Source organism: Poecilia reticulata, linkage group LG19 (genome assembly GCF_000633615.1).
Source record: "Poecilia reticulata strain Guanapo linkage group LG19, Guppy_female_1.0+MT, whole genome shotgun sequence".
In the NCBI taxonomy this organism is placed as follows: Eukaryota; Metazoa; Chordata; class Actinopteri; order Cyprinodontiformes; family Poeciliidae; genus Poecilia; species Poecilia reticulata.
The window spans coordinates 5,886,270-5,895,170 of NC_024349.1; the positions used below are offsets into that span (position 1 = coordinate 5,886,270).

General features: G+C 36.4%; 1 protein-coding gene across 1 annotated transcript in view; it reads left to right on the forward strand.

Annotated features, from left to right (window-relative positions):
- LOC103481273 (rho-related GTP-binding protein RhoN-like) overlaps window positions 1–8,901 on the forward strand; it is a 36,478-nt gene that overhangs the window by 8,167 nt on the left and 19,410 nt on the right. The gene's annotated exons all lie outside the window — the stretch shown is intronic.

The window sequence follows — 8,901 nt, forward strand, 5'->3', positions numbered from 1 at the left end:
CCCGTTACCTAGCAACACCAGGGGAACTCTCCCCGTTACCTAGCAACACCAGGGAAACTCTCCAAGTTATCAAGCAATTCAATCGGCGCTCCAACACGTTCGGTCAACTGGTTTTAGCGCCGTTTGAGCTGTACAACGGCTGCTGGAAAAGACAAATGTTTAGCTGCATTCTTGTTTGTTGTGCAGGAGGCTCCACTTCTGCTTTTCAAACATGTACGGTTTTTAAAATTATGCATTTGTTTGCAGCCATTTTGACGTTGGCACTCATCAAAATATAGCATCTGTTCATTTGTTTATTCTATGATGTTTTCTTTATAACATTGTAATTTTCTGTTTTTATTAGGTAAAGCACCTTGAGCAGCTTTGCTGCTAAAATGTGCGACACACATAAAGTTGACTTACTTTGAGTTAGGGGGCCACCAGCAGCTCATTTGGATTTAAAGTGACAAGACGCCATAAAACGGTTCATTCTGAAAATACTTTATGTTTTCAATAGGTCACCTTTAACATTTCAATTTCCATGCATTTCTTATTTTACTCAATTCCTTCGGTTAGAATAACAAGCAAAGAGACCAGAGAGGAAAGTTAAGCACTCAGAGGTTTTCCTCCAACCCAAAAGGTCAATTTGCTCTGAAGAAGCTGGAAAAGGTCAAAAGAAGCGAAACAGCTGCAACATTCACCGTTTATTTCTTCCAATTTCATGTCCGAGTTCTGCATTGAAGCTTTTCCGCATTATTATGATTTATTTTTATTTAATAAAAACAAAAAGTGTTGCTTTAAGCAAGACTGTAGTTAGACCTCAGTTCTGTTTTCTGAGATAATATTCTGAAAAAATGTTTTAACTTGAGGCTTTATGACATTTTACTGTTCCCTTTATGCAACGTAAGAAAAGCAAGACACTGGATTTGTTTCTGTTCTTGCTCAGAACCAGGAGAAGTTTCATCTCAAAGGGAGTTTACCTGCGATGTAATGTTGGTGAAAGAAAAATTAGCTTCACATGAAAAAACACAGATTGTTGGAAAATAATTAGTCTAAATAATGTAAATTTACCCACATTTTCCACCTGGAACCTTTAATAATTAAAATAAATTAATCCTTTACTGCAAAAGCACAACCTGACACTGGAAAAAAATTATAATAATAACTGTTATTTGCAATAATTTGTCTTTCAGCTGTTAATAGTTTACGCCGTTCCACTTTTCCAGTGTAAAACTCAGTATTTTCAAACATTTATGCAGATTTTATCTTGTGATTTGGATCAAAATCATGCAGAAACCCCCCAGACATAACCTTTTTTTTATTTTAAAAAACACGAACGTTTACGATGTTTGTGATGAGTTCAGTAGGAAATGGGTTTTGAAGCCGGTGTGAACGAAGATAAAAATTGTTTGTTATTCAGCCGTTTAAAGGTGAAGCTCACACACTTTATTCAGTTTTGTTGTTAAAATTAAATAAAAAAATTGCCATAATCTCACTAAATTTGACATTTATTCCTTATTGTTTGTTTCTTCACTACCTTACTATTCAAATTACATTTGTTATGGTAGGACAGAAAATGATTTTTCTAATGAGATCCAAGGAATAAAACAGAAAATCGACAAATTAATTTTTAAAGAATTGGAAAAATAAATGTCTTTGTTCTTTTTATTTTTATCTGCTCAATAATGCACTAAACACGCAAAACGTTAAATGAACAAAGTAGTTTTATTTAAGTATGTAAATTATTTCTGATGCAAAAACCAGAAGGATTCTCGTAAAACTGCATTATTAAGAGACACGTTGATGCGTTTTGTCAAAGCTTTGCAGCCAGTGGAACACGGGTCGTCGCTTCCTGCGTCTGGATTTGTTTCTTTTTTACCACAAATTCTAAATAAAACAAAATTATATGTTTAATAAAAGAGAAACATGCATGCAGGTGGAGGAAGCGTCTTGAATATCAGAAGACAGGAATATACAGTCTCAGCTGATTCATGTATCAGAACGGCCCAGTCAAAGCCCAGATCTAAACTCGGTTGAGATTAAAATAGGTGATACAGACTCTGCATCCAGACTGAGTGGAACAAAAAATCTAAATAAATTAAGCAAATTTAACTATTTAGTAAAGAACGCTGAACACGATTTTCACATTTTTGTTTGTTAAAGAAAAATAAAAGCATTAATTTTGTTCCTTTTACTTCTGCATGAAACATTTTTTTGTGCTTGTGATGAAAAATCCCAATAAAATGCGTAGAAGTTTGCCATATTAATTCTTTAAAATGTACAACTTTGGCATGAATTTGTTTTAAAGTAACGTCAGAGTCAGCCTCCAGCAGCAGCAGTGATTCAGACTCGCTTCACATTTTTACTGAATCTTTGTTTCTGTTTCTCTTATTAATTCAAAGCAACTCAAATCAGCAGAAGTCCGTTTGTTTCGCCRTTAAACCTGAGCGACTTGCGATGACGCAGCAATTTTCCTAGCTCCTCTTCAAATATACCTAAAAAGAAACGACACTTTAAAATCTGATCTGAGCCGAGAGCCGTAGCGGGTTTACGTGTCTGGATCTGCTTCTCTCTGCAGTTTTCTGTTTAATTTGATCCATTCCTCCTAATATTCTCCTGCCGTCAGCCGCTCTGCAGCTCCGTTCGGTCCCTGTGTTTCCAACGAGTCAAGGTCAGGAGACCCGCGGTGACGGCCGCGCCCCCTCAGCACTCTGCCACCCGATTAGCTTAGCTTGCTCTTTCTTTGTATCCGTCTTCACGCGTCTCTTTCTCTCTCYCTTTCTTTTTTCACCTCATTTTCTCTGGTAATCCCAAAACTCCTGCAGTTCAGAAGCTGCAATCGGACTTTCTGAGCAAGGAGGAAAGTTTCTGCTTTCCTGAAATGGATTTTGCCCCAGCAGTATTTTAGTTTCGCTGCATCTGTAGAGAAATTAAATACTTTGAAATGTTATGAATCAGAACAGGATTGACTGCACCAAAAGTGATTTGAGATTAAAGAAACAAACTATGAGTTACGGTACGATTGAAGCAGCTTTCAGATACAGTTAGTTTACCAAAGGATTGTGTTTCAAATTAATAACGGTTACATTTCTTGACACTGAGTCACTTAAAAGAAAAGCTGAAGATACCGGTGGAAAGAAAACAACTCTTACTTCCATCAGAGGCGCCGAACTCGGTTTCATTTTGGGCCGAATCAAAAACCTGAATGTTCTTAAAGGGCCAGAATGTGTTGATAAAACCATTAAACTGTTAAAATATCAATAAACAGCTGTTTGTTTCAGCATTCAGTAAGTGTTTCTTAAAATTGAACATCTTTTCACACTCATCAGTCCAACCAGGATTTTGTGATTTAAATTTTTTTTATTGAAATCAAAATTATTGATTTTGTGGAGCTAATTTAGAAATATTTGTAAGGCCTTTTTGTGACATTTGCACTAATGTGTAACGTAAAAGGTGACTTTTTATTAATCGCCGTATCGATCACTGACTATAACTTGACATCAAGTCACTTAAACTCAAAGTTTTGGCCAATTTTTGAGAAAAATTTTCATTAAAAATCTGAAAACATTATGGGAATTTGTAGATTTTGCGTGAATTTTGTAAGTTTTGCAGATTTTTTGAAAACCTGGCGGGACTTATTCATGTAATTTGGAGTCTAGAGGGCCACATAAACAGCTACGGTGGGCCACATTTGGCCCCCGGTCCTCGAGTTTGATGCATGTAACTTACATGATTGGAGGAATTAATTTTTCAGCTTCAAGGTGAGCTACAGATGTTTTGTTTTTAGATTTACGATCGCGATAGTGATCTAAAAACAAACGTTCTGCAACTGATCGCAGAGTGTTGAGCAGCGCTGCGCCCCCTGCTGACTGACTGCATCTGTAACGCCGAAAATAAAATTATTGTTTACACCTGGCTGCCTTCAGGCTGAGAGAAAATGTTTGTTTCTGCCAACTCAAGTCTGTTTTTCTTTTAAATTACAAATAGCCGTAAAGTTTTAATATTATTATTGTTGCAGTCAAGAACAACTTGGTTTTTGGTTTCCATCAGTACGTCGTTTTTATTCCCAGCGTAGATTTGTTCATGGTTCTGTCGTGACCCGTCACATTTACGAAACAGCACCGCTCTCCTAATCGGGATGAACAAAGAAAACAGCAGAAAGTGAGTTAAGAAACATGTTCATTCTAGATGGTGTGCATCTAGATGTTGTGTGAAGTTTCATGTTAGATGGTCTGTGACTGTTTGTTAGACGTGTTAATTGGTTCTCAGCCTGAAAAAGTTTGAGAAACACTGAATAATTGTTGTCTGGAGTGAAAATTGTGTTTTTTGCTCTTTAAATTTACAGAGAATGTGTAGAAATCATATACATTAATATCTTTTCTTCCATGAATTTGCCTACAGACATTTTATAAAAACTGGCAGGAAATTTTCTGCTGCTTTGATTTGATGTTTTGTTTATAACAAAGTGAATGTTTACTGAGTCTCGCTATTGACATATTTTCACTGCTGTGGTCAATAATCAGCCAATTTTCCAATGTGAGGTTTGAAAAAGGTCACATATTAGATCATAACAGGTGACCTTTACATGGCCGGGGGATAATTATGACAACATTTCCCAGACTCTAATTATAAATAATCATGTAACGGCATTAAAATTAGACTTTTACCCTGGTAATTTAATGACTTTATCAGTAAATCTTTATGTTTTGCAGTTGTTTTCTGCACCAAAAGCTGCAGTTTTATAGAAAATTTTATAGTCTCCTTTTGTGAAACTCTTTTGTTTCTGCTTTAAGAAAAGTTTATTCCTAAACTTTATTTCTTGTTTGAAAGACCTTGAATCCATATAAATCTTGCTCAATTTTAACAACAGTGCATCGGAATCTGAAACTTTTACATTATTGGTCAAAAAAACTGAAAAAAGTGAATAAAAAGCAATTCTTCTGGTCCATAGTCATTATCTACATCTAGTAAACAATGGTTGAAACAGCAGTGAAAAGCTTTGCTTTTTAATTTTAGCTTCTTTGTCTTGTTATGATCTTGTGACAAAACCATTTTAACAAACAGCAGCATCTATTATTACTTTTTGTTGTCTGACATTTACGTTCTTCTTCTGTCTGATTTAATTAACGGGATTTTTTGAACGCAAAAAAACAACAAAAAAATGGAATTAAGATTCAAGATCTGGAAAAAACAGTTAAAAAATGTATTTTTTTAAATAAATTTAAAGTCATTAATGAAATGAAGAAAATCCTGAGCATGTAAAAAACTAAATGAGACAGAAAAAATAAACTGTAGAGGGCCAAATAGTTTCCTCAGCACTGTGTAAACGCTATAATCAAAGTTGTTTAGTTCGTAAGAGGACATAATTTCACTCGGTTTAGTTTATTCCCTCAGAGATTTAAATTGTTTTTTAGCTCCATGTTTTAATTTCATTTGCTTTAGGCAGCTGTTTTCAGGACAAAAAGCTTCAAACGCCCCGTCCACTTATTTAAAAGGCTCAATTAGAGGCATGTTGGTAAATATGGGAGGAGAAATTAGCATCTTAAGAGCGAAATGCTTCTCCGCAGCTGAATCAAGACAGGAAATTTGACTGAAATCCAGAAACATGAGTCCAAACAAGCAGATGTTTGCAAAATGAGCTGTAATTGGAATGAATAATTATAATCCATCTTGTTCTACACTGAAATAAGCTACAAAAAAATATATATTTATTTGAAAAGTGAGCTGAGCAACCGGTCAAGTTTCACGTTGAAACCTGAAAAAGTTTCACGTCTGAAAACGTTTCGAGGATTTAGGCGGACATGGATGTTTGCTCACGCTGTGCAAACATCTCTGGCCCCGTCTGCCCTTTCAAGTGCCAGTTGGATGCGATTATCCATGCAGGTCAGCAGCGTCTACGGCACAGTCTGCCTCCAGAACCCATCACTCATTCATGAGCCGCTTTTATGACCCCACTTATGTGGCGGCTCCTTGGAAGCGCAGCCCAGACGTGACAGAAAGCAGCTGAACCTTTACCAAGAAGCCGCTGTTGTGAGTTTATCTGTGGCAAAACGGATGAAGTTTCGGAGTAATCAGGAGTGAATAGGGATTTTTTTCATGGTCAGATCGTCTTCTGCTCATGCAGCCCATTAGAAAACAAGAGTACATTGAAAATCAATGGCCCAGATGCGACTCCACTCCCGTTCCCCAGAGGAAGACCCAGTCAAACCTCATCATCACCAACATGTTGTTACTAACATTGTAACAATATGTTACAATCTTTGCTTTTTTTTAAAAGGTTTTTTATTGGCTCTAGTGGCCTTTATGTGATAGTTAATTGACAGGAAAGTGGGAAATGAGAGAAGGGGAAGACATGGGGCAAAGGTCGCCAGGTCGCGACTCGAATCTGCGACGGCCACGTCGACGACTAAGGCCTCCATATGTGGGTTGTGCCTAACCGCTGCACCACCACACAATCTTTGCTTTTAAACTCAAACATATAACAAGAGATTCAAATTTTCTCCTAAAATAGTTTCACAAACACAAATTCAATTAACTTTTTCTCTTGTTTGAATTTGATAACTCAAAATAAGCTAAACCTAAATGTCTAAAATGTCCCAGATGTAGCCAGTGCTTAAAGGTGACCTGTTATGTTTCCATGAACAGGTTAGGATACGTCCATTTAAAACATTTTCATTACATGTTTTTAACTAAATCATTCTTAGATAATGGGATTTTAGTTTCATCACTTTCTCATGTCACTTTAAATCTAAGTAAGCTGCTGCTGATCACGACTCCAACTAAACATTTACACTCGCATGGGAAAATGGCTGCAAACCGATGCACAACTATACAGTCATACATCTTTGAAAAGCAGAAGTAGAGCCTCCTGCACAGTCAACAAGAAAGCAGCAAGTGGGTTCTGGATCGTAAGTAAAACCAGCTAACCAAACTTGCTGCAGCTCTGCTTGGGTTGCTAGGTAACAAGCTGGACTTCACTGGGGTTGCTAGGTAACAGGTACTTTTCTGATTTGTGACGCTACATTTCGGGGTTTTTTGAAACGGACACCAAAAGCATGAACTTATTGCCAAAAATTCACTTAGTGAGGTTTTTCTGAGCACTTGGGTTGTTTTTAGAAGCAGTAGAAACCCAAATGGAAGTACAAAAACGCGAAAAAAATGTATTTTCCAGATAGAAAAACCTGTGAATATTAAACTACAAATGGGTGAGTGGTCCATGTCGCTTATACAAACTTGTAAACTTACTGAAAGTGATCTGTTTTTTTTACATAATCTACTTTTTAAAAACTGAAAATAACTTTAAGTGTAAATATCCCTAATATAAAAGTATGATCCCTCCCCAGACAAATTTTGGATACTTCCAGAAAGTGGGCGGAGCCAAGAGACACGGAGGGGCGTGGCCAACTTTTGGGATGATTGAAGGGGCTAAGAGAAACACTGTGGCTTACGTATAAACTGTGTTGCTATAGTTGGCGACTTTTCAAACTCCTCTAGCTACTTTTTATCAAAAAAACAACAATTGGTAAATATAGACATTTTTACACAAAATAATGCGGAACTAAACAAATATAAATTTGCACAGAAACATAAAGATAGAGCCCTAAATAATCTATTAAGACAGCTTACCAGCCAAAACAAAAGTTGATTTTGGGATTACTTAAACTCTAAATATCTACATGTGCCTTTAAACTTTGGTATTTTAAGGTTCTGATGGTATAAAATGTATAAACTGATAAGAGAAACAACAGTTTATTACTAACTTTATCATATAATGACTCAGAGCAGACAGTTGGTTCATTACTAGAATAGAAAACGAGACAGTACACCTTGTTTTGATTAATACACAGGGAACCTAAGGGTTTTTCCCACCACTTAAGACTCAATCATTTCCTTATTTATGATGCAAGACTGTGAACAATCAGTTCAGCCTTCAACGTCTCTGTTTTTCTGATGCGGCAGCCCGTTTTTATGCTTATGCAGACATTCATAAGCATTCTGGTTTCCATGTATGAGGAGAACATGAGGCAGCGTTGGAGCTGCAGAGAGGAGCCAGGAGGTTTAACGTGAAGAGGAGATGCCCAGATGCAATCTGTTCCCTTGGTTATTAGTTTTAGGGATTCCTGCTAAGCGAAGCTCACTGGCAGCGCTCTCCTTCTGCGCCTACTGAGCAAGAAATGTAGCATCACAAAGAGATTTTCTGCCAAATCCAGATGGTTTGTAGCGAAATGAAAAGAAATCTGGTATTAGACTGGTTGAAGGTTTCACTTTGTGTTCTCATTCTTTTCTTAAAGTGACCATTTCAGTTTCAGACCTGCATATCATAGTAAATCTTAAATTATTCAAGTTGTTTTTAACTTTGGGTCTTTTCATCCCGCATTTATTTTATTTATTAATTTAGTAAAAAAAAAAAAAAAAAGCACTGGTGATTTCAGGATTTATTTGGCTGTAACTTCCCTTCGAAACTCTTGCCATTTATTACAGGAAATAAAATCTAAATTCTTGTTTTGCTAAAGTTATGCATAAAAATGATCCAATCCACACAGCAAATTAGGTTTATTGGCAAAATGTTTACACAAGAATAGCTTAAAACATTAAATAGGACTAATATTTAAAGTGATCTATTATGCAAAATTTACATTTTTCATGTTTTTGTACATCCATTTGGGTCTCTACTTCTTCTAAAAACAAAACAAGAACCAAAAATAGTAATAATAATTAAAAAAACACAGCCGACCACTTATTGGCAATAAGTTAAAGTTTTTTGGTGTCAGGAAAATGACTCGTTTTGAAAACATTTGGAAAATAACGTTAGAAATCAGGAGGCCCCGCCCCTCACCTAGCAACCCCAGCAAATCCCAGCACGTTACCTAGCAACCCCCATGGAATTCTGCCCGTCACCTAGCAACCCCAGCAAATCCCAGC